The sequence below is a fragment of the Notamacropus eugenii genome, chromosome 1, assembly GCF_028372415.1.
Source record: "Notamacropus eugenii isolate mMacEug1 chromosome 1, mMacEug1.pri_v2, whole genome shotgun sequence".
Taxonomy (NCBI): Eukaryota; Metazoa; Chordata; class Mammalia; order Diprotodontia; family Macropodidae; genus Notamacropus; species Notamacropus eugenii.
In genome coordinates, this window is record NC_092872.1 from 632,170,345 (window position 1) to 632,197,538 (window position 27,194).

General features: G+C 43.3%; 1 protein-coding gene across 4 annotated transcripts in view; it reads right to left on the reverse strand.

Annotated features, from left to right (window-relative positions):
- Nucleotides 1–26,833, reverse strand: part of RASSF2 (Ras association domain family member 2) — a 70,435-nt gene extending 43,602 nt beyond the window's left edge. The window contains exon 1 of one of the 4 annotated variants that reach the window (XM_072635297.1): nucleotides 26,628–26,833. The gene's annotated coding sequence lies outside the window, so the exon portion shown is untranslated. The remainder of the gene's footprint in view (nucleotides 1–26,627) is intronic. The other 3 variants (XM_072635298.1, XM_072635294.1, XM_072635295.1) reach the window with 3 other exon arrangements.
- Between the last annotated feature and the right edge of the window lie 361 nt (nucleotides 26,834–27,194).

Here is a 27,194-nt window from a genome sequence, read left to right on the forward strand (position 1 = left end):
CTCAAATTTGTTTTTTCCATAAACCTTTGGCAGCGAATAAACCTTGTCAAAAGCCTTTTGAAAGTCTAAATAAATTACATCCACTGGCTCCCCTGATGATTTACCCCCTTCCAAGAATCCCAGGCTTGATTTCCCCTTACAAAAATTATACTGTCTTTCACTAGATAAATTACATTTACTTTAGCCCTGGGTGATTCTTCCCTTAATTATAATTTCTGCCAACTTGCCAAGAATGGAAATGAGACTCACTGGTCTACAGTTCCCAGGGTCCCCCCAAGCAGTGCTTATGAATGGAAATCACGTTGACAAACTGCCAACATGTGGGCACAGTAGCTATTTGTAACGGGTTACACATTTTGGCCAAAAGTTTCTGTTTTTCACAGTTCCCTCAGAGTTGTTGGGAGGATGCCATTTGATCACAGTGGTTTTATTCACATCTACTTTGGTCAATTGAATCTAGAGCATCCTGTGTGTTTACTTGAATATGTCCTACCTGCCTGCTCAAGAGTCATTTTGGGAGTGAGAACATCATCAAATAGCTTGGAAAAGAATTGATTTTATCTCTACTATTCTCTTTGTTATCCCTGAGTGTGTTCTGTCTGAAGGACAAGACTCAGGTTGAAGGACCTTGGGAATCATATATTCATAGGGTCAGAGATCTGGAGCCAGAAGAAACCTTCATAGTGCCAGGGTTCTTAACCTGAGGTCTATGAACTTGGTTTTAAACAGATATTTTGGTAACTATCTTTCAATATAATTGGTTTTCCTTTGTAATCCTATACATTTTATTGTATCCATTTAAAAACATTATGCTGAGAAGGGGTCCAGACTGCCAAAGGGGTCCATGAGATACAAAAAAGATTAAGCTAATTTGACCTAGTCCATGCTCCTCATTTTACAGATGAGGGACTTTACAGACTTCTCTTGTGCCATCCTGAATACCTCTAGGCTCTGAGTGTGACTTTATCCTTACTCCCCAGATAAGGTACAGCTCAAGTGAGGGTGGTAGAGAGTAAGCAATAGTAGGTCAGCACCAAAGTCAAAGGAAAAGCTCACTGGCTGGTCAATGACAGCTCATGGAACTATCAATTCTGTATCCCACAGCCTTGAACTACAAGAGAACAATTTCACAGCTGGGACCATCAGAGGGGAGTCGAGGCAGGGGACAATGGGAGCAAATAACAAATAAAGAAGCCCCAACCCTAATGTCTCTGACAAAACCCTTTCCTTGTTTCTCACAAGCTCCCTCCTTCTGGCATGGCTCCTCTACACAGAACTTCCCAAGGAGAACATACTTCCCCACTGTGCAGATGCTCACCAGTGGTCCAGACACCCAGGTGTGACCTCTGAAGCCTTTCATAGAGGCACACCCCAAGAAAGCAAAGCAGGCCAATTCCCCTCCAGTCCTAATGTTCTGCTTTCGCCAATCCTGAGATGAGATGGAGACAGAGAGTCTAATGGAAATCCTCCAAGTTGGGCTGGAAAAACCCCATCCAAAACCAATTCTCTTCCTAAGGAAAAAGCAGAACCCTCAACTCAGCTGTTAACCCTTGGTTTTCCCTAATACTCAAGGCAGCCCTAAGGCCCTAGAATTGGAGGAGCAAAGAGAAGGGAAGCTGCAGACTTCCACCATGGTATCTACCATGAAGTACCTGTGTACACGTGGCTCCATCAGAGCATGGGGAAACACAGAAAGCTCCCATTTTAACCTCAGTTTCACTTTACTAAATGTCATATAGTTCCCTTTCTAACCAACCAACTCAAATCTTAAATGTCATAGAAAAGATTCTCCCAACTACTGAGGGCTACAGAGAATAGGGAAAAGTAAATCACAAAACCAGAGTTGGGCATTCTTGGGTAAGAACAAATAAAACAAGCCAAAAAAAAATCCCTTCATACCCTAATGGATTCCTTCAGTTTGGCAGAAATAATTTGGAACAATAATCCAAAAAGCAAAGACACCTAGGGTAGGTCTAAGGAGTCTGAGGCAGGGAACCAAAGATGACAAATGCTCCAGTAGTGGGGTAAAAGACATCTTGATGAAAGCCTAAGACTAGAAGAGGAGACAGGCAGTCATCTGGTGAGAATTGGACAATACAAGAGAGCAATGGGACAAATGATGGGGTGGTACTTATACTACCACACTTCAACGATCCATTGTTAGGCTGAGGTCAGTTCTTCCTCTATCAAAGCAGACAATTCAGGACCTTACCAAACTTTTCCATGAATTTCTATGGCTGAAAAATACATTCTCAAAGGACCAAAAGGGTGAGAAGTCTCTCCTCTAATAGCGGAACACAGTGATGGATAGAGTGCTGTACCTGGAATTAGAAAGATGTGGGATCAAATGCTGCCTTAAGGTATTACTAACTGTGTGGTCTTATACAGGACACTTGACCCAGCCTCCCAGCCTCAGTCTTCTTGTCTGTATAATGAGGAGGTTGGACTTATTCTCCTCTAGGATCTCCTTCAAATTCTAAATCTCTCTAATTGATCAACAAGAATTTATTAGCAGTCATCATGCTCCAATGGCACAACCATTTATCGATACCACAGAACCTCTTTCACACAAAAATAGCAGAGGGCATCTTTAGTTAAAGATTGCACATTGGCTACCCACTAGATATTAATGTAACAGGAAGGGTTCCAGCTAACTTTTATATAGCAATTTAAAATGTATAAAGCTCTTTGCATACATTATCTCATCTGGTCTTCATGTGGTTGTGAGGTAGGTGAGATTATTTCTCTGTTTTACAGATCAAGAAACCGAGGCTCAGAGAGATTATGTGACTTGCCAAGGATCACAGAGCTAGTAAATATCTGAGGCAGGATTTGAATATTAGGCAGATGGTCAGCTGAGGATTTAAGTAAGAACATGGATAAGAATCTCACCAGAGATGTTATGAAGGGCTTGGGATCTGTGTCAGGGGTGGGAACATCTACACAGATGAAATCAGAGATCCCCAGAAATACCAAGGTCTCCTTAACTATAGAAGTTGTTTCTGGATGAAGGCCACTAACAAAGCATATTTTTCTTTTCCCAACACCACCTCAAAGTCTCATTTTTCCAGGTTATGTGGCAAGAGCTGGACCTGGGAATTATTTCTTACTACCAAAGATAGAATAAATACAGACTAGAGAATGAGGGAGATGCTAGTTTGCAACAGGTCAAGCTCCCTAGAAGGAAAACTGGAAGGGAAACTGTGTATGGTTTGGCACTAAAGTGGCTCTGGAGAGAAAAGCTAATGAAGTTTCCATTGTTTGGGTCTTTGTCCAGAAGAACAGCCAACATTTATACGCTGCTTTAGTCTTCAAAGTGCTCTGCAGGCATTATTTTATTTGGTCCTCAAAGCAACCCCCATTTTACAGATGAGGAAACAGACATTTTTATAATTTTGTAGCTGCCTCAATCCATGAGGCCGGTATAGGAGAAGCTGAATAACTGAGAAGGAACTGAGGGATGAAGGGGAAAGGTGGAAGGTTGGTATGGAGTGAAGCCCATTCAAAAACGATTCCCAAAGCCTCCAAGGGATCAAAAGGCAAGAAAACAAAAAGCCAGCACTCAGCATGATATTTCTAAACCTAGGATTAGAGGGGGAACACACCTGTATTTTCCACAACATCTGTTGTGGAGAGAGCTTAGGTTATATTAAAGAAAGGCAAGTGATATAGAGAGGAGGGGTGGAAGGAGGGAGGGAGGGAGAATGAAAGAGAGAAAATGGGAGGGGGGGAGAGAGAGAGAGAGACAGAGACAGAGACAGAGAGAGAGAGACAGACGGACAGAGAGAGAAAGAGAGAGACAGAAAGAGAGAGAGAGAAAGAATGGAAAAAAAATAGGATAAAAGTCTCAAAAACATGGGAAGCATGTTTCCTGTTTTCTACAATGCCCCAGATCACATCAAGGAGTGACATATTTTCAGAAGGATATTGAGCAGCTTGATCAAGTCTAGAGGACATCAGCTGGGATGCTGAAGGGCCTCAAACCCATTCATTGGTTAAAGGAAGTGAGAATGTTTAGCATGAAGAAAAGAATATTTAGGGTGGATATGTCAGCAGCCTTCAAGTACAAGGTCTGTGGAAGAGAGTCCAGATTTGTCCTATTTAATTCCAGAAAGCAGAACTAGGAACAGGAGGAGGTAAAAGTTTCAGAGAGGCTGATTTAGATTCATTTAAAGAAAAAACTTCATAACATCTAGAGCTGTCTGAAAATGGAAAGGGATGATTCCTTGGAGGGTGCTAGATCCCTCCACACTAGGTCTTAAAGCAAAGGCTGGTAATCACTTAGTGGTATCGTAATGGAAGAGGGCTCAGGTTAGACTAGCTGACCTCTAAGGTCATTTTTAATTCTGTGATATCTAGGGTGACTATGAGCACTCCCAATGAATCTCCAAGAGGTTTTAACAAGTGACTTCTCAGGAGGAAAATGGAACAATGGTGGGGAATTCACACACAGACACCTGAGAAAACTAGAGACAACCAAGATATTTCTCTGTGATTTGGGTAACAATTTTACAGAATCTAAGAACCAGACTTATTTCCCACCATTTCTCCTATCTCACTCTATTTTCCAGCTAAACTATCCAACTTGCTTTTCTCCACAGGTGCCCTTCTGTGCATTGTCTGTTATCTCTTTGCCCAGGCTGTCCCTCATACTAGCAGTGTGCTTCCTCCCCACCTCAGCTCTGTTCAAGGATGCTTGTGCCAGGTCCTACATGAAGGCCTCTCCTGATTTCCCCAAGGGTTAGCAACTCCCCTTCCCTTCCCTCCCAAATTGTTTCTTGTTCATTTTGTAGAAACAGTCTGAGTCAGGGAGACCTGGGTTCAAGTCTCACCTCTGACAAGTATTGGCTATTGGCTATGTGACCCTGGACAAGTGACTTAACTTCTCAGTGCCCAGGTAATATCTCAGACTGTAAGATGCAGAAAAGGTGCTGATCTACCATGGGAGCAGAAGTTTCACACCTAGAACTCCCTGGACAAATGAAATCATAGATTTGATCTATCTGGATAAAGTTATAAACAGACATATGGTACCATGTCATACAATATAGAACATGAATATATGAGAATATGCATGTGTATGCAGTAAATATTCTATGTATTATATAATCATAGTTTTATATATAATAGTTCCTATATAATACATATTGGTGCATGCATATTATTATAATATAAATATATTACTTATATAAAGTATAATATATTATATACGACTTAATATTATATTTTACTTATAGAAGAGGAAAATAGCAGAGTCCCTGGTCTGCTCTGGCTACATCTCGTGCTAAAGAATGCACAACCTGAAGACAGGGCACTTTTCTAGGGAAATATATGGCTCAACACTGAAAGGCTTGTTACTCTGCGATGACCAGAAAAACCCTAGGTAGTCTTTAGGTTCCTCCACCCCAAAACGCTAAGGGCATGGGGGCACAGTGCAGGTAAGTGGCTGGGGGGGAAGAAAGGCTATGCCAAAGGGGGTTGGCCACTAAGAGAGGAGTAGTTCATTCAATGGATCTTAAAGAGAATGTTCATGAAAGGTCTTTCTCCCCCTCTTCCCTTTTTTTCTCTCTCTCACCCTCTCCTCTCCTTTCTGTTTCCTCCCGCACTCTGTCTTTCCTCTCCTCTCCCTTTCTCTTTTCCTCTCTCTCTTTCCCCTTTCTTTCTCTTTTCCCTTTATACATCCCCCTTCTCTCTCTATCCCTCCCTTCTCCTTTCTCTCTCTTCCCCCACTATCTCTCCCTCCTCTCCCTCTCTCTTTTTCTCTCTCCTTTCCTCCTTTCCTGTCCCCTCTGCTCTCTCTCTTTTTCTCCTCCCTTTCTCTCTCCTCTCCCCAACCCAGTCTGTCTGTCATCTCGGAACTCTTCCAGCCTCTTCCTTTAAGGGATAGGTAAATGAAGGCATGCCCTTTCTCCACCCAGAAAAGGATGACAGCTAAACCAGGGCTCACCTAAGTGGGCTGCGCCAGAGCTTTGGACTCCTGGCTGCCTTTTCTGTTTTGTATTTTCTTTCCTGAACACAAGCCAAAAAGCAATTCTGAGATGAATGTGTCTGGCCTTGGACGCAACCCCTCAAACTCAAGAGATTGGGAGTAACTAGCCTTCTCTGTAGGACTTAGGAACATGTTTACCTATATGCATTTCCCATCCCCACCTCGAACTGGAGTCCAGCAGAAGTCTGAAACTCAGCACATGGAAAACTGAATTTATTTTCCCCCATAATCCCTACCTACCTCCAAACTTCCCCATTATTGTGGGAACACCAACATCCTCCCAGTCCCCCAGGCTCATAACCCAGGTATCACTCACCCTCCATACCCAATCTCTTTCCAAGACTTCCTGATTTTACCTTTGCTACATCTCTTTAACATGCCTCCTTCTCTCCTCTGACACTGCCACCACTCCAGCGCAGGCCCACATCAACTCAAGCCTAGAGTCCCATGTTCGCCTGCAGGTGGGTCGACCTGCTCAAGTCTGATCCCACTCCAGTCTATCCTCTCTATTCAGCCACCAAAGTGATTTTCCTGACACACAGATCTGACCATGTCACCCTCCCCTACTCAATAAATTCCAGTGGCTCCCTATTGACTCCAGGATCAAATACAAAATGCTCTGTTTTGCACGCAAAGCCTTTCATAACTTACCTCACTGTCTATTACTCTTTCTTCAATCCAGTGACACTGGCCTCCTGGCTGTCTCTTAAGTAAGATGCTCTGTCTCCCATGCCTGGAATGATCTTCCTCCTCATCTCTGCCAAGTGGCCCCCCAACTAAAATCTCATTTTTTACTGAAGATCTTTCCCAATGCCTCTTAACTCTAATGCCTGCCCTCTGTTAATTATTTCCTATTTATTCTGCATATAATTTGCTTTGTAAATATATGTTTGCTTATTGTCTCTGCCATTAGAATGTGAGGGGAGAGATTATCTTTTGCCTCTTTTTGTATGCCTAGAGATTAGCACAATTCCTGACACAACGTGTTTGTTGACGGACACATGTGTATATGCATGATTAATGTGTGTATGTATACACATATATGCACACATACATATACACATATATGTATATGCACAGCCATATATACATATATATTTAGAAGGTTCAGATAATCGAACACCGTGTTTCACAAACTTATAGAGCTATAGAAATGGAATTATTCTTATATAGCAAGTTAAGTACTTAAATATTATTTACGATGTATAATACAATGTGTATATATATATATATATGAACAGATATGTTGTTTTTCCCCAGTAGAATGCAAGATCCGTGAGAGAAGGATCTATTTTCATTTTTGTCCTTATTTCTCGAGTTCCTAGTCCGGCTATAGTAAAATTGTACATTCAGTTGTAAAATAGAATTAGTAGAGAAATACGAACTGAAAGAAAACTTTAACAAAAGTCCAAGGATGAAGAAAAAGAGGTCCTCTTCCCCATCCTGGGCCGTTTACAAATTACCAAAGCTATGATTTCTAGCTAGGGCTCTTTGACAAGGAAAAAGGGAAAAGGGCACGTGTTACTTAGATTCAAATTCTCAAACCAAGTCATATGAAGTTGGCCCTCCAAGGCAAAAGGCATCATTGTGAGAACGACCAGTAACTCTTCCCTGAATAGGGACAGCAGCTGGCCCCTGGAAGATATGGAATCAAGACTAGTGGGGGACCTTAGACCTTCCCCTCTGGGTCATCCCTTCTCAAGGACCTGATTTTGCAGCAGAGATAAAGAAATCCCAGGAAATATTTCTGGGCCCCTGAGTCTGAGAGATGGTCATCTACCCCATGTTCAACCCTAGTGGGCTAACCGAAAGGTTTAACAGGACTTACTGTGCCCCACAAACCAGGATGCTAACTCTTCAACCTTAAAGAAGCTTGCCAAGAAGTCCCACAGTCCTCCATAGGCTTCAGGCACCTTAAACAGAGGGGTGTTTGAGAAACTCGCTGGAGCTACCCTTTCCCTTGTCTGGGAGCACTAGGTGGGTGTTCTTAAAGAAGTCCAAACTTCTGGGACTGATTATGTACTGGGCGAAGGCAAAGTTGGCAGAAGCTTCTGGGTGTGTATAAGAGAATTTAGCCTCAGATTAGAAATGAACATGTGTGTGATAAAATAACTGTAGCCTGAAAATGCCAAAAAGATGGCCTGACCACCCAAGAAATAAATACCAGAGACTTCATCTCACCAGCCACAGCACTCCCATGTCTTATAAAACACTGACAGGCACAGCCAACGTGCTACATCAATGTTACTGACGATTAACAAACCCAGGTATTCTAAGAGCCATAGGAGTATAGATCCAGACCAGAGAGGGACTTCAAGAGGCCACCTTTTCCAATAACTTCATTTTTCAAAAGAGGAAACTGAGGCCCAGTGATTTGTCCAAGGTTAGACAATGTCAGAAGTGGGATTTGAATCTAAGGATTCCAGAATCAGAGCACACTGTTGCCATCTGGACTGGTCGGACAAGTTTAAATAGTATTGCTAAGTTGTTATTAGGTGGCACAGTGGATAGAGTACTGGACCTCAGTTCAAATTCAGATTCAGACATTTACTAGCTACGTGACCCTGGACAAGTCATTTAGCCCTGTTTGGCTCCATTTTCTCATCAGCAAAATGAGCTGGAGAAGGAAATGACAAACTACTCCACTACCTTTGCCATGAAAACTCCAAGTGGGGTCATGAAGAGTCAGATGTGACTGAAAGAATGGATCGATATTAGTTCATTTGGTAATCTCATCCAATGCATGGATTCAATTATCATCTCTATGCAGATGATTCTAAGATTTTTCCAGCCCTAACCTCTTTCCCAAGTTCCTGTCTTAGATCTTAAGATGACTCTTCCATCTCAAATTGGATGGCCTTAGACACTTAAAACTCAACATGGCCAAAACTAAACACATTTTTGTCCCCCTCTTCCCCTCAGCTTTTTCATCTTCCCAAATTCCCTACTGCTGTCAAGGGTACCCCTATCTTTCCAAACCCCTAGGCTCCAGCCCAGGTGTCATGCACTACTGCTCACTCTCCCACCCCCTGTATCCTACCCCCTGCTAAGTTCTGTTGTTTCTGCTGTCACAGTATCTCTCCTGTTGCTCCCTTCTCTCTCCTGACACTTTCATCACACTGGTACTCCTCACGTCTAGACTTCTGCAATAACCGCTGATTGATCTCCCTGGCTCGAGTCTCTCTCAGTCAACAGTGAGCATGTATTGAGTGCTTACTATGTGTCTGACACATAGAAAGGGTTCAACAAGTGTGGGTTGAATTGAAAGGAATGAAGAGCCCTTCCTGCTCCAAATCTATGATTCTAGCATTGAAAGAATGGGGGAGAAAAGGCAAAGGGATGTTTTTCTAGTCATTTAAAAGTTATGCTATCAGGATTCTAGAGATCTGATGAGACAAATTCCCTCTACTCCTATGACTGTTCACAAGGCACTCTTAAAACAGGCCTCCCCACCCCAGAGAAAAGTGATTCCCTCATTCTGAATCCTACTCAAAGTCCTTACTCATATTGTGTTGGAGCTGGCTTCTTAGAGCAGGTGGTAGTTTTGACACTGTTCTAACCTCCATAACATCAGGGAGTTTCTGTTCCTCTGTCATTTTCTTTCTCGCTTCCTTGAACATAAGCTCTTTGATGGCCCCTACTTCCTGTTTATTGACTTGTTACCAAGCTGCTCCCCAAGTCATCTCTGATATCACATCCTCTTCCTAACGAGAACCTTAATCAGCCTTCCTTTTTTGGTGCTGTGTGGCTCAGGTGCAACCCAAGCGCTCCTCCCTCGGCCCCAGGGGCAGCCCCTAAACCAGGGGTGGGGAACCTGTGACCTCAAGGCCCACATGTGATCCTAGAGGGCCACATGTGGTCTCGAGGCCACAGTTTCCCCTCTCCTGCCCTAAACCCAAATGATGGGTCAAGTGGGGAGCAGGGGAGAAGTGGGGGGAGATGCTAACATAAAAGAGACTCTGAGTACATCATCAGTGCCTGTTAGGAGGTCATTCATTCAATAAAAATTCATTAAGTGCCAAATTAATGTGCCAAGCACTGGGCTAAAGAACTGGGCATACTGCTTCCCTAAAAGAACTCTGACTAAGGAGAAATAACATTTACATAGAGGAGCCGATACAAAATACATACAAAGTGTCTACAAACTATTCTTGGCGGTTGGGGAAGGCAATCACAATTAGAAAGAATCAGAAAAAAAGGCCTGGTGGCAGAGGCGACATTGGAGCTGCCTTTTGAAGGCCATTAAGAGAGGAGGGAAGGCATTCCAGGTACGAGGGATACAGCTTTTGCAAAAGCACAGAGGTGGGAATGTCTTATACTGGGAAAGGCAAGGAAGCTAACCTGGCTGGAAAGTAGGATGTCTGAAGAAGAGTAATGTGAGACCAGTCTGGAAAAATAGACTGGAGCCAGACTGTGAATAAGTTATCAGGGTCTATGGAGAAGCAAGAGGTGTGAGCACCCTGGGTAATAAAAACTGTTGACATTTACAAAGCACTTTAAAATTTGCAGAATACATAAAGTTTATGTACCTTATCTCATTGAAATAGTCCTGTAAGATAGGTACTACAAGTGATTTTGGGGGGAGAAGAGAGGAAATAGGACCTTATTGGGTATAAAATGCAGGACTTAAACCAAAGTCTTTCTGACTGGGGCTGCCTCTCACTCACAAAAGGCATTAATATTCCCATTTTACAGAGGAGAAAACAGAGGTTCTGAAAGGTAAAGTGATTTGCCCATAATCACATAGTTAATAATAAATATTAATAATGCTATATTAATATCATTAATAATAAAAATAACAGCTAGTATTTCTATAAAGCTTTAAGGCTGCCATGGGGCTTTACATGTATTTCCTCATTTGACTGTTGTCGAAACTACCCTGTGAGGTACAGCTATTATTATCTCCACTTCACAGTTGTGGAAACAGGGCGAGGGAGAGGCGAAGTGACTTACCCAGGCATGCAGCTTAGTGAGTGTCGGAGGTAAGATTTAAACTTGGTCTTCCTGACTCCAGATCTGGCCCACTAGGTACTGTGATACCCCCGTATTCCTAATTTCAAATCTAACAGGTTTTCTACTACACACAGAGAAATGAGCCTCAGGACTCTACTGAGTAATCATTCTCCCATCACAAATCTCATTCCCTTTGGATAACAGACACCACAGTAGAAAAAAGAACAAGACAGGATTTGGGGTCCAGGCCCCCGTTTCCCCTCCCAGTTCTACTCACTGGCTATGGGACTCAGGGCAGGTCAACCCTAAATCCTCAAATTAATCTGAAGGTCAAAGAAAAGGGTAATTTAATCCCAGAGCTGCCACTCCCACCCTGGAAATACTATTATCAAGTGGTACTCCAAGAGGCAGAGAATCTTACCTCTCTACCAGTCTTCTAAATGTAAAGAGAGAGGGGGGAAGTGCACAGGATGTTGGACATTGTCTTATTATAACAGCACAACTGAAACACCACCCTGAGCTTCAAAGACTACTTTACTTGTACCAGTTCTCCAGAGTGATGACTAATCACCAAAAAGAACCACCTTAGAATTTAAAGAATGTTTTCTTCAAAGGAGTTCAAAGAGCTGGACCTTGCATTGCTCTGATTAGACTCTTCAAGTAGCCTAAACTCACTTTTTATTAGTGGTAAAGTTGAGGCATAGGAATGATAGCTACCTTCTCCCCAAGATTACTCATGCATCAGAACTCAAAACCCAGATCTGTCTTCCCATCTGGTCCCATTCCACAAGGCTTTCAGGGTGTTAACTTAAGAAAAAGTTCAAAACATGTGGGTAGGACATAAGTTCATCAGGTCATAAGGTCACAAGGAAGGAAGCAAAATTCAGGTCCAGGACTCTCATTTTACAGATAAGAAAATGGAGGCCCAGGGAACTAAAGGGACTTACTTGAGGTCAGTGAATCCACAAGCACCTACTATGTGCCAGGTACTGTGAATACACAGGCAAAAAAATGACACAATTGCTAACCTTAAGGAATTTATGTTCTATTCAGGGAAACAACACATACTCATATGAGTATACAAATACACAAATATATATAGAAGATAATAGGGGGGAGGAGGGCAGGTAGGTGGCACAGTGATTAGAGTGTCAAGCCTGGAGTCAGGAAGACCTGAGTTCAAATCCTTCCTCAAACATTTATTATGTGACCCTGGGCAAGTCACTGTTTGTCTCAGTTTCCTCATCTGTAAAATGTGCTGGGGAAGGAAACAGCAAACCACTCTAGTATCTTTGCCAAAAAACCCCAAATGACATCACAATGAAGAGTCAGACTTGGCTAAAAAAGGATGGAACAATAACAATAAATAGGGTGGGGCAAGGGAGGAATGAAGGAGAGGGGAGTCACAAAAGGCTAAATAAATGTAGAAACTGGCATTACAGCTGATTCTTGAGGGAAATATTGGAGGCGGAGTTAAGGAAAGAGTGTATTCCTGGGATGGTGGAGAGACTGTAGAAAGATAAAGAAGTGGAGTGTCACGTGTAAGAAACAGCAAAATTACACAGATAATACGAGGCAGGAGGTAGAATTTGAATCCAAATCTTCTGACTCTTTCTACCATGAATAGGACATGGATCATTTTACAAATGAAGAAACTGAGGTGCAGAGAGTTCAAGTGTCAGTCTATCTGAGGTGCCAAGACCTAGAATGGCATAATAGAAGAGGCATTGGACTCAAGAGTCAAATTGGAATCAAGTTTCTGCCACTTCCTCATTGTGTGACCATGGGTAAATCACTTCATTTTTAAGGACCTAAGTTTTAAAATCATGGAATGTCACATCTAATCCAACCCATATTCAAGAAAGAGTCCCCTTTTCCACAACAACACACCCTTCAAGTGGTCTTCCATCCAGGCTTTGTTGGATGGCTTTCAATGAAAAGGAATTCCCTCTCACCCGTGGGTGCTCATTCCAACTCTGAATAATTCTACTGAGAAGTTCTTCCATAAGTAAACTTAAATTGGATTCCTCTACCTAAGTTTTTTACTTTCTCCTCCAGAAGAAATTCTTCTACATGACAGCCTGTTCTTAAAGACAGAGATTATGACCCCTCTGAAGGTTCTCTTGTACAAAGAATATCCCCAGTTCTTTCCATTGATCTTCATGTGGATCCTTCATCCTCCTGGTTGCCCTCACTCAAGGCTATCAGTACCCTACCCAAAACATAGAACTCCAGGCATGGGATGATTATTTCCTTATTCCTAAAAATAATGTCTCTCTTAATGTAGCCCAAGACCACTTCAGTATTTTTTGGCTTTCATGTCACTTTGTTGATGGACTGGGCTTGTCGTTATCACTGTATTGGTTATGTCCAAGTCTTTGTGACCCCATTTGGTAAAGATACTGAAGTAGTTTGCCATTTCCTTATTCAGCTCATTTTACAGATGAGGAAACTGAGGCAAACAGGGTAAAGTGATTTGCCCAGACAGCTAGCAAATGTCTGAGGCTAGATTGGAACTCAAGAAGAAGAGTTTTCCTAACTCCAGGCCAGGTACTCTATCCACTGTGCCACCTAGCTGTTCCATCACTGGGCTTGTAGTCCACTAAACCCCCAGGATCTTTTTCTGGCAAACTACTGTCTTACCATGCCTTCCCATATTCTGTTTGTGAGGCTAATTTTTTTTTAACCCAAGTCTAAAACTTGACATTTATCCCTATTAAAGCCCAATGAAATAAAATGGTTGGAGATAATCTCTAAGGTCCCTTTCATCTTTAAATCTTATGGTTCTGTGACTTTTTGTGAGAACTATATTTGCTGACTCCTTCTCTTCTCAACCACATGCTGTGGGATGGCCCCAACAGTGCCATTTCAGCCTTAGCTGGATTTCATTTTCTGCAGGAGATGCAATAGACCACAAATCCTTCCCCTTCCAAGAAATCTTCATTGCAAACACTGTCCCCTTTCTCTTGGCAGGAAATCCCCACAAAGAACTGCGATAGGATAGGAGGTCTGAGTCACGGTCCAAGGATAATGGTACTGAAATGTGACCAAGAGATGTCTAGGGCAAAAGTCAACCACTTCACCTACTACCTTATTTACAACAATCTATAAGCAGATCAGTAATTCCATTACCATCTTCATCATGCCCCACCCAGAATAAACTTATCACCAGATAAATCATCAGGAAATTCACCACCCTGGAGATTGCTTCAGCAATACCTTCACTTGATTCTGTTTAAGGGAGTTCAAAAAAGAGCTAGGAAAGGAATGTGGCTGTCCTATATCCTTCCTCAAAATGGTGATTCTGGGAGGGACTCACCCATGGAAGAAGATGTTCCAGAGTGAAAAGACCTCGGGGGCTAAGGGAACTTATGTTTGCTTGCACGTATGATGTAGCCGAGGCATAGTCCTGGGAATCAGAGCCAGGAGAAGAAAACCCACATCCCCGGGAGTATCCCTGGGAGATGGCTCGAATTCCAAGGAGGAGGGCCTTCAGACAGGGTAGAAGAATGGGATCACATCTGAAATAAACAAACAACAGGGGCAGCAACCAATGATAAGGACTCCAGGAGTCAACACAACCTCAGAGGAATAGCAAAGAACCCACTGACAGCACATCATGGCAGAAGCTGGCACCGGTTCCAAAGGGGCATTAGAAGTGAAACCAAGCAAGCAACATTCAACCCTGTCATTTGAAAGAGCTCCTTTCTCATTATGGCCTAAATATATCTCCAAGCTGAGAAGGAGCTTTAGCAGCATGGTGCAGTGGAAAGAGGGCTGGATTTAGCGTCCCAAGTCTCAGGTTGGAATCCCAGCTATGCACAGCCTAGGAGTGTGACCTTGAACAAGTTCATTCTTCATTCGGAGCATCCAATGAGTGGATGGGCTTAAGGATCAAATTTCTGACTCTATCTAGGATCCTATGAGATTGCAAGCTGCAAAGATCTGAGCTATCTTCTCTGTAGAAATAGGCATAGTCGCTAATGTTCAATCACATCCAAATCTTCAGGACCTCATTTGGGGTTTTCTTGGCAAAGACACTAGAATGGTTTGCCTGCCATTTCCTTCTACAGCTCATTTTTATAGATGAAGAAACCGAGGCAAACTGGGTTAAGCGACTTGTCCAGGCTCACATAGCTAGGCCAGATTTTAACTTAGGTCTTTCCAACTCGAGGCCTAGTGCTCTATCCACTGTTCCACCTAGCTGCCCTTAGAAACAAGTGAGAGAAGCTCATAAAATCATGGTAGAAAGAAGTCCTTCTGGTACTGAAAAATCCCATTTCAGTCCCTTAGGGTTCAAAAGCAGAGCCTTGGAACTTATACTGGGACACACACTATAACTGAACATTATGTTATATAAGGTTTCCAATCCAAAATGGTCCACAGATGTGTGAAAAAAGGCCTATCTGGTGCATTGAAATGGTTTGCTTTTTTTTTCCAGAGTAGATGAAAGAGGTCAGAAAAAGGAAGCAAAAACACTTCCCTTTTGGCTTCCTTCAAGCTTACAGAGAGTTATACAATATTACAGATAGAAGGGCGCTTCAAGACCATCTAGTTCAGACGTATCCAATACACGGCCCAGAACATTCCTGGGGACTGCTCAAACCTGACGAAAATGTCATTGAGAAATATTTAACAAAATAAATGAAATACAATAGAAAGTAGATAATGCTAACATGAGGCTTTTCTAAGTCATGCAGCCCTTATGGATGTTTTAGTGACCCCTGTTTCTATTTGAGTTTGATACCACTATTCCAGTGTTGTCCCCTCTTTCATTTTATGGAAAAGGAAACGGAGGCCCAGGGAAGGGAAATGACATGCCCAAAGTCACGCAGTAAGTCAGTCATGCCAGCACTAGTATCCAGATTTCCTGACTCCTAGGACAAGACTTTTTTTTTCCATATTTCACTGCCTAGCTCTAGAAAGAGGATTTTCTTCAAATTAGGGGACTTCAGCAATGGGAAGACATCTACCACAGTGCCACATTCTCCGATGAAGATCTTTCTGTGATCACTAAATGTAGCGTATCATTTCTGAAACTAAGTCAACGAGGATAAGACCAAAAGCCATGGTTTTCTCCTGCGCCTTAGTTTCCCTGCCTGTAAAATGAAAAGGCTGGAATTGGTATCGATCATGTCTCTTCCAGTTGCAAATCCTACGATGTGACGTATTTTTGTTTTATTGTATTATTATTTAGTTTTATTTATTTAAATTTTTTTTTCAACTAACAAGCATGGGTTTGGCATCTCTCTTTAAGGTCTTGGTCTCAGGGCCAAGTGAGTGGAGTCACCGTGGGCAAGGGTTCCACATGAGACTCTTGCCTCTGGGTCATGGCTCCTAACCCAAACAGCCTCGCCACCCTTTCATCCCTGATGATTACAGCCCAGAATCCCCAGACGATAGAGGAGTTATGGAGTCAGATGATGCCCATGTTTCTAGTGGCCTGCCATCCCTGGGGTGCCCCTCTTCCCTCCTAGACACATCCTCTGTGTCCTTCACAGGAACATACAAGGAAGAGTCAGTGTAAACAAAACCAATGACTACCCAGCTTGTGGCAGTGACCCACTTCCAAAGAACCTAGTCTAAAACCATAAAAGAGGGAAACATGTTTTGTGAATGCTGCTTACTGTTGATTTGTTTAAAGTGGCAGTGTCTTACTGGCTTCCTCTTGGTAGAGTAACTGTGTGGGCTGCGTATACCAGTGACTGGGGACGGGAAATCAGATGGAGATCAGCCCTGCAATTGTTTTAAAGACTACCAGCCCAGCATCCAAGGCTGGTGAGAGTGCTAAAAAATGCCCCTTTTCAGAAAAGCAGGAGGTTAAGCCCTGTGGGCATAGAATCAAGAAAATCACAGAATGTTAGAGTTGGAAGAGACTTTAGACTTCATCCATCCCTTTCTCTTCATTAGACAAGCTCACCGTAACATCAAATTAATCAACCAGCATCTACCAAGTACCTGGTATGTGCAAGGCGCTGGAGATACAAAGACAAAAATAAAAACATTATTTCCCACCCTCACAGGGGTTTACCTTCTTTCAGGAGAACCAACTCTGATATCTATCAATATATTCAAAATGCATGCAAGGTAGTTTTAGGGTGGAGGGAAGTACTAAGAGCTGGGAGAGGGAAGGATCGAGAAAGGTATCAGCAGGAAACAAAGTTTGAGCTGCACTATGAAGGAAACCACAGATTTTGAGAGACAGCGACAAGAAAGAAATATAGCGTAGGCATGGAGGAAAGTTGGTGCCAAGGCACAGAGATGAGAGATGGAAGATGAAATGTTGCCTATGAAGAATAAGAGAAAAGCCAGTTTGATGAGACCATACACAGGTGGTTATTGTGTTTGTCCCTCGTTTTCAAAGAGGACCATGACATCAGAGAGATGATGACATGTCTTGCAGGGAAGAAAGAGGTATAAGAGTTGAGGACCATGTTTTGCACTTGAGATTCAGAATTTGGATTCTAGCTCCCAGCTCTACACTAGCTAGTGTCCTAGAAGACCCAAACCTATAGGCCCCCTTTGCTAAAGTGCTCTACGATTTACAAAGTACTACCCTCACAGAAACCCTATGAGGTAGATAGTGCAACTCTGATTAGTGCCATTGTGCAAAAGAGGAAACAGAGGCTCAGAGGGGTCTGTGCCAGGGTTTCACAGCAGTAAATATGTAGTCGGGATTACAGCCCAGGTCTCCTTATGATTTTAGAAATGTAAGGTACCTCAGGAGCCATCTTCATGGCTTCACCAATTCAAAGCTACAATTCCTTCTAGAATTAGAAGCCATCTAGTCTAACCCCTTCATTTTACAGATGAGTAAACTGAGGCCTAGGGAGGTTGAGTGACTTGTCCAAAGTCACACAGGGAGTATCGGAGGTAGAATTCAAGACAAAGTCCTCAGACCCCATAATCACTCAGGGTTCCTCTGACTGTGCCATGAAGATGCCTTTCTGACTCCAGTATACCTATGGTTCTCCCACCCAGAACCAACCATGATGAAGCCCCTTTTGGAAATGTCCCAGAGAGCTTTGGGAAAATGTTGTCCATGCAAGGAATTAGAACAGCAAACAAAACAGGGCTGCTGTGCTCTTGGGCTAACAAAGTCCCCACATACTAATTCCCACACTCATAACCTCTCCTTGCCTGGCTCTCTGCAGAGAAACTATGAAAGGCCCAGACTCTCCCAACTGGGAGGGCCCAAAATCAGTACCAGCACTCCTTAGTGCCTTCACCCAAGCATTTGGGAAGGTAGACAACAAACAGGACAAATGAAGAGCGGGAAGGGCCCCCCTGGCCAACTTCCCCCTTTTCTAAGGCACAGAAAGTTCCAAGATCACAGAAATATTTGCCCAAGGTCACACAGCTGGTAAGGAACAAAGCTGGGATTGTAACCCAGGGTTCTTCCCACTTCATCATGCTGCCTGCCCTGTGAATATGGCCTCCTCATCCAGGCTGCCTTCAATGTTCAACTTAATCTGAATTCAGCTGGATAAGAGGAGACACCCTGGGGCACCCCCAAGAGCCTTGCAGTCTTTAGAACCAGACCTGTGTCGCCTTCTCCCTCCCATGATCTCCAGAACTTAGATCAGATCCAAAAGCCCCAGGAGCCAGAAGTCTGATGTGTACCAAGCCCCAGTCGTCATGTCTATAGGGAGATGGCATTGCTTCCAATCGTTTTCCTCTCAAAGCATGGGACAAGAAACCACTCTCTATTCAGACACTTTCTTCTAAGATCCATAAAAGAGGAACTGAAAGATAAAATGTAAACATTCTCTATCATGTCCTTATTCAGCGGGTAGAGCACTGGGCCTCTGGAGTCAGGAAGACCTGAGTTCAAATCTGGTTTCAAATATTTGTTAGCCATATGACCCTGGCAAGTCACTTGACCTCTGTCTGCCTCCATTTCCTCATCTGTATAATGGGGATAATAAAAGCATCTACTTCGCACAGATGTTGTAAGAACCAAATGAGATCATCGTTAAAGCACTTAGCACAGTAAAAAAAAGTGCTGTATAAATATTAGCTTCTCTTACATTACTGTAGGTATTGTCATCACCCTCTCATCAGTCTGGGCACCAGGAAAGGTGAAAAAGGATAACAGATTATAAGATCCATGAGAACGGGAACGATATCTTATCCAAAGTTTGTGTCTTTACAGCCTCTAGTTTGAGTCTCTGATCAGAGCTTTGATGTATGAGTAAATAAATGAAGGGCAGCCAGGTGGCACAGTGGATGGAGAGCCAGACCTGGAGTCTGGAAGACTCATCTTCTAAATCCAAATCTGGCTGCAGACACATACTAGTTGTGTGACCCTGGGGAAGAGACGTAACCCTGTTTGACTCAGTTTCCTCATCTGTAAAATGAGCTGTAGAAGGAAATCAAACCCCTCCAGTATCTTGGCCAAGAAAACCCCAAATGGGGACACAGAGTCAAATGTGACTGAAAAACAACAAATGAAGGAAGGAGGGAAGGAAGGAGGGAATGACTACCATCTTACCTAGGAAGCACATATGGCCTTGTCTCTATACTGGGAGAGGCTGTGCTTACTCTCCAGATACCATCCCAGAGAGCCTCTTATAGCCAGAAACTCTACCCATCAGAGCATCAAAGCTCTGATCATAGCCTTAAACTGGAGGCTGTAAAGACACAAACTTGAGATAAGCACTTCATAGTTCTCTGTCCATTTGAGAGCTTTCTTTTGGAGGCCTCTGGTAGAGTTCCCTAAGAGGAAGGCAGCAAAGCCCACTGAAACCCAAAATCTGACTGAAGGCCTAAATGTGCAAAAGAATTCTCCACAAGTTATGCTAGCTGAGGTCCTTTAGTGAGGCCTTGGGGTAATGTTAATGTCAGGTTAATGGTGTATAGGGAGAAGAGTTAAAGATCGTCCCTGCTCATTTATAGGCCTCAATATCTTTTGCTAACTTCTATTGAGGCACTGAGGTTCTGAAAAGTTTTACTTTGGGGCTTACTCTTTGAAAGTGTTTGTTTGGCCAGACAAGACTCTGGGTAGCAGCCAAGGAGCCCCCCAGCTTTTAAAACCCAGAAAGTGGTGCTTCTCTCTCTGGTAACTATGTATATATGTAACAGTCAGACAGTTGCCTCTGTGGTGTATGTATTGCTTATGGTCAGACAGTTGGAAGCGCTGTCTGTTGGTTTTTATTTCTCTGTATTTTCTCTGAAGTTCAAGTGGATGATATATGTGCTTGATTAAAGTAGATTGCTGACCTCTCAAAAGTTACTTTCTGTTTAGAAAAGCAGATCTAAGAACCTGTACAGCAGGCCCTCCTGTGTATGTCGGGGTCCTGACTATTACACTGGGCCAGGCCTAAAGCTCCAGTGAGAGTGACCAAAAGAAATCCCATAGCCAAGCCCTGAAGAACTACACCTCCACCACCTTTGCTCTCCTGCTCTGAAAAGTGTTTGTTTAAATATTTAGTTCATGACTGGAGGCCATGAAAGGAAAGAACAATTAGCAAATCCATTGGTTAGAGTCCAAACTTTACCTCTTTAATGAAGGTTATTCTCTTCATAATATAATAACGACTAACGTTTATGCAGTGTTTTCAGAAAGCACTTTACATGTGCCTCATTTGAACTTCACAACAGTTTTGGAATACAGGTGCTCTTATTTCCCCATTCTACAGATAAGGAAATTGAGGCTGAGGGAAGTTAAGTCTGAGGGTCTGAGGCAGGATTTGAACTTACACCTTCCTGACTCCAAATCCTCCACTCTATCCATGGCAATGCCTAGCTGCCGTATTAAGATAAAAGAGGACTTTATTTTGTCCTATGATATGATAATCAGTAAGAACTCTGCCAGTTGTGATATCCTCCAATAATACAAGTATGATTATGTAAGAATATTGACTGAATCTGGGTTCCTGCTGCCAAATGCAAGTTTTTTATCAAATTCAAACATATTCCAGAATAAATAAGGACCGCAAAAGGTTATAGAATTGACAGAAGCTTTGTACCCTACCTTGGTCAGGCTACATGGGCCATTATGTTCTATTCTGGCCTTATTTCAGGAGAACCCTGATAAGTCCTGGTCTGATAAGAGAGTGTCAGAGGAGGGAAATCAGCATGGTGAAGGACCTTGCACTCAGGCCACCTAATATAAAATTAAAGGACCTGGAGAAGTTGAGCCTGCAGAAAAGAATACTTGGGAGGAGGGTGGGAAGAGATAAGTATTTGAGAGGCTGTCACAAAAAGGAATTAGACTTGTTCTGTTTAGCCCCAGAGAACAGAACTAGAAGCCATGAATGCATAGGAGCTACAGGATTTCAATTTCATGGGAAGAAAATTTTCCCAGCCATCAGAACTGTCCACAAAAGCAAAGAAGTTTTGGGTTCCTTCTCAGGAAGTGTGGAGAAAAGGGATGATCTTCAAGCACAGACTACATGACCTCTTGTTGGGAGTGTTGTAGAGAAGACTGTTATTTGGATATGGGTTGAACCATACCAAAGGCGCCTCCTAATCCTGACATGGTGTCACCCTTGGGTGACAAATGATCGGAAGTGTGATGAGAGCATGTAAGTGAAGGCCTTCCCTCTGAGATCATCTCCCATTGATCTTGTCTATGTCTTGTTTCCTGGCACAGCACTAAACTTGGAGTTAGGAGCACCCATCTTCATGTAAATAATAATCATTCAGTAATAAGCTGCCTAAATGATAATATAAACATTGCCCCTCCCACTTTCAGAGCAAATAAAAAAAATAAAAACGTTGGTGCTGGCCTCAGACACTTTCTAGCTATATGACCCTGGACAAGTCACTTCACCCTGTTTGCCTCAGTTTCCTCATCTGTAAAATGAGTTGGAGGACATGGCAAACGACCCCAGCATCTTTGCCAAGAAAACCCCAAATGGGGTCATGAAGAATCAAACATAATACTACCGCACAACATCATATCTTGTTTTCACACAGTTGTATAGATGGTCTCTTGTCTGCCTCCCTCTATTAGACTATGAGCTCCTTGATCAGTTCCATGAGAGCAGGAACTATCTTTTGTTTGCTTTGTATTCCCCAGCTCTAAGCACAATCCGTGGCACATAGTAGGCACTAATTGACACTATGACAAAAGTCATAATGCAATTTGAAACTTGAGTAAAGCTTTAAAGATTAAATCTGCCCTAGGACTTTTGGGATACCTTGTAGATTTCTTGTTCGTACATGATTGTTTTCATGTTTCCCCCACCAGGTTCTGTGCTTCTTGATGGTAGAGACTGCTTTTGCTTTTCTTTGTAAACTAGTTACTAGTACCCTAGTTAACCTAGTGCTAGTTCAGTTCAGTCATATCCAACTCTTCTTATCAGCCCATCTGGAGTTTTCTTGGCAGAGATACTGGTTTGCCATTTCCTTCTCCAGCTCAGTTTATAGATGCAAAAACCATAGCCAACAGGGTGAAGTGACTTGCCCAGAGGCACATAGCTAGTAAGTGTCTGAGGCCAGATTTGAATTCAGGAAGAGGAGTCTTCCTAGCTCCAAGCCAGGCACTCTATGCCCTGGACCATCTAGCTGCCTGGTAGCAGATCTTTGATAAATACTTTACTACTACTGGATACTACTAGAATAAAGTAGTCCATATCAACAGTTTCAACAAATAACGAATAGTCATCAGATCTTTGTGGTTTACTAAATAGTTTTATGGAGGTTTCTCTTTAAGCCCACTGACAGTAGCAGTAAGTGATACTAAGAGTTTAAACACTGTAGTTTGTAAATGAAGACTTTTGCATAGTGGATTTCCTCTCGTGAATGCAATCAATCATAAGACTTCCTCTCCCTTCAAGAAATGCCCTCCTGCCTCATCGCCACCTCTCAGAATCACTAGTTTCCTTCAAAGATCCGCTCAGGTTGCACCTCTGCCCAAAGCTTTTTCTGATTTCTCTGGTTCCTACTCTTCCCCTCCCAATTCTCTCAGTCTCTCTGTCTCTGTCTCTCTATGTGTCTCTCTCCCTATCTATACACACACACATATATATGTAAAACTCTTCCATATATAGATATATGGTCATTTTTAGTATGTATACCAACATATATAAAGAATGGCAAGGAGTTCCATTTTTGTTTTTGTACTTCCAGCATCCAAAAGGTGCTTAAGAAATGTTTATTGATTGATTGAATCCCATTCTATTTCTAACCCAAAAGCATTCCCTCAATTTAGCCCTACTGAGCTCCAAATCTTTGTCTTTTGGTGCCATAAGATGGTATTAAGTGCTCTTCCCTTTCCCCCTTTGTTGCTCTGACTGCCCTGTTTTGTAGTACATGTTGCCTAGCAAAGTTGTTAATTACTTTTGGCTAATGCTGTAGTTTATGGTTTGCTTAGAAGGCCAAATGACTAGGAGAACTTTGGCAAAGTCAAGGTTAGCCTGGCACCAGAGAGAGTTCATGGACTTCCTCGGAGGGATCTGAACCTAGGAAGAGGAAAGGGAAGCAGAGGAGAGAGAGATAGGCGAGTCCTTCTACTGCAACTTCAAAGTCTCACAAAGTCTTTCCATGTTGGTAGGACTACTCAAGGCTTGAGTTCAACTGGCACAGCTTTTGAGAATCCAGGGTCATCTCCACCCTCAGGACAAGGCATCAGAAGGACTTTAGAGGAGGCATGTAAATAATAATCATTCAGTAATAAGCTGCCTAAATGATAATATAAACATTGCCCCTCCCACCTCCAGAGCAAATAAAAAAATAAAAAGTTGTTTTATCCCTATCACACACAGGGGTGAAGATAGTTACTCCAAATACCCTTCTGGCTTGGAGCTTTCTAGTGGAGAAAATGTCACTCCAGAATTGGTCTTCCTGGTCTCAAAGCAATAGAACTTGATGTAGAAGAGAAAAATCCTGAATGTCTCATTGCCCTTAATACTCACTATATATGTAGTGAGCTTATACATACATGTGTATATGTATGTATATGTGTGTGTATAAATATGTACACCTACATACTCAGGTATAGCTTATAAGGTAGGTTGGGATACACTTAATATACTTATATATATATATCTTTTTCAAAAGTATTCTCAAAATGCCATAGGACATTCATATTTTCTAATACTATAATTAAAAAGGAGGAAAGACTTCTTCTGGACTTTAACAGTTTTTCTCTTCATCCATAGTAGACTATTAAGAACACAAGAAAAGAGGATTTGGAGACAGAGACAAAGTATCACTAAGCCAAAAATCACAGTAACAGTAGCATGACTGAATTCAAACCCTGGCCTCTAGACTAGATCCATTGCTCTGTCTGGAGATTCAGATGTATACCAGTCATGTCATGACGCTTTGGAGGAAAAGCATCACATGGTGGAAAAAAGCATCAGAATGGGAATTATGAGGTCTGGATTCCAGCCCTGGCTCTGCCACAATGTGAGGTGAGCATATGAGAGCCTCTCTGGGCCTCAGTTTCCCCATCTGTAAAATGAAGAAATTGGATTAAATGATCTTCAAGATCCTTTCTATCTCTAAAGTTCTGTTGTTCCCCCAAAACAGTTCTCTCTCCTCAAAAAAAGTCCATGGTGTTATCCTATTGATTGAATTTAAAACAAGAGTGTTTTTTAATCCTATCTGTTCACAAATTCCTAAGTCACTCATTTTCATAACCACCCTGTCTCCTCTCAAAATAAATATGTCATCCAAGTGCCTTGTAAAGTCAATGCACCAGTCACCTCATAAAAAAATTCTGAAAGGTCATCTTATCCAACCCCCTATTTTATAGATGAAGAAATGGTTTCAGTGAAGTGACAGACTTTACCCAAGGTACACAACTAGTTACTGGCAGAGCCAGCACTCAGATCCAAACATAGTGTTCTCCTTACTATACTGCATTGCCTTCTACCTTGGCCAGAGTCACAATCAATTCAGTTTGGCCAATATTCATTAAGCATATTTGTGGTAGTAGCTAGGTGATGCAGTGATTAGGGCACTGAGCCTGAAGTCAGGAAGACCTGAGTTCAAATCTAGCCTCAGATACTTTCTAGTTGTGTGACCTTGGGCAAGTCACTTAACTTCTGTTTGTCGTAATCCACTAGAAAAGGAAAAGGTAAACCACTCTTGAATCTTTGCCAAGAAAACCCCATGGACAGCATAGCATGGTCTAGAAGGTCAAGAAGAGTTGGATATGACTGAACAACTCTAGTAGGCATTGGGAAAACTAGATACTAGAACCTTCATCTTCCGACTTTCAATCACTCTACTCATTTTCTCCACTAAGGGAGCCCTAATGACTTAACAAGCCAAAGCTCTTATCCACCAGTATCTAACAAATATCTGTACATATGAACTTTGTGATCACATACTTGGAGCTGAAAAAAGACCTTCCAAGGTCATTCAATCCAACCCCTTTACTTTGCAGGTGAGAAACCTGAGGTCTAGAGAGATGCAAGCAACTTGTCAGTGATAGTCAAAATTTGAACCCAGGTTCCAATAGAATTCTTATTTCATTCCACAGTGCTTCCTATGCTCCCTCTACCCCTCAGAGAGTAGCTGGCTAGAGCCTATTAAAGCCTCGAGGGCCTGCTATGGAAACCAAAAGGAGTGAAAAGCTTCAGAGAACAAAATGACTTTTCCTTCACCTCAGCAAAAGACAACCAAATAAAACAAAGAATCTTCATTTAATTAGATTTTGCTTAAGTCAGGCACACTGGCACAAAGGCTGCCAAGAGAAGAAAGAAACAAGGCAACTCTTCCCTGTCCTTCCTTGGGAAAGAAGCCACTTAACTGTTCCTTCTCACCAGCCTGGGATGTTTAACTCCCCCATCCAGATATGCTAGCTGCTTGGCCAAAAAGACTTCACAACAAACTTAGGATGGGAGCTAGGGTTACTCCCTCCCTCCGAGGGCAGTTGAAAAGAAAAGATTAAAGCAGCGTAATCTATTCTAATTCTAAGGAAAAACTACAAAGGCTCAGTTTGCTGCCCCCAAGATCTTTTATTCCACTTTGTGCCTGGAATCATAAAAAATTAAGATCAGGGGAAAATATCGGTTTAGAAATCACCTCCGTCATTTTACACATTCAGAAAGGGGAAGTGATTAATAAGGCCATACACTTAATATGAAGAGTACAGAAACAGAATTCAAAACCAGGGCCTCTGACTTCAAAACTAAGCGCCCTGTCCCCCGAAGCCTAGCTCACAGCACCTGCCACTCCCACCCGATGGGAAGATTGTGAGGGGAAAGAACCCAGACTGTCACCAGGAAGAGTGGTTTTAGGGACTGCAGAGGAGGAGCTCCAAAGGGGGCAACTCAGACCCGATCTTCATGAGATTAAAAGAGAAGTCAAATACTCCATCCTAGTACATATGAGGAAACTGAGGCCCCAAAAGCCAAGTGAAGTGCCTAGGGTCACCCTAGTAGCGGCGCTACGAGTTAAGAACACAATCCTCCCCTCCCTTGCATTTGGGGATGGGGGACAGAAAGAATAGGAGAGATGGAGAAGATGTGCCTACAAAGATGGAGCTGGGATGCTAAACTTTGAAAGCCAGAGAAAGAGCTCCGTGCGGGCTGCGTGGGAGGACCCCCTGGGGCTGAGAGCAGGGCATCCTCCGGGAAGGACGCGAGCCCAGATCCACGCGCGCACGGGAACACGGACAGACACACACTGAGACAGCCCGACACAGACACACACAGCACCACGACTAGAGGAAGGGGAAGAGCGAGCCGGGCTGCCAGGGCAGAGGGATCAAAGACCGCTTTACCGTGCGCCCCCGAGCTAGCAGGGGAAACCTTGGGGGCGCGGAGCTACCCCTGAGGGACAGCGCCCGCGGACTTCAGTCCGGTCCACGCCGCAGCCGTAGCCTCCCCGGCAGGTCCAGCCCATCAGTCCCCGGGAGGGCTCGCGGGGCAGCTTCGGGCGACAGAGGAGGGAGGACCGCACCAGCCAACAGGCCGCCGCCCTCCCCCCGCCTCCACCCCCCTGATTGATGGAGCCCCCAGCTCCAATCCAGCCCCGGCTGGCCGCGGGCTTCTGCAGCCCCATTGGCTAGGCGGCCCTTCGCCTCCCCGCCCCCTTTTCTTTCCACTCTCCCCCTCCCCAGGGAGGAACGGGGGCGGGGCTTCTCCCCTCCCTCACAGACAATGCTGAGCTGCCCGAGCCCCGGCTCTGGCGGGCGGGCGCTCTCCAGCACCCACCCCTTGGATTGTCATCCGAGGCATCTTTTCTTTGCTTTCCTTTTTTCCTGGGGCGCGGGAGAAGGCTAGTGGTTTGGGAAGATGAGCTGAGCTGAGCTGGGGCTCAACGTCCCTCTTGGAGTGCAGCTGTCTAG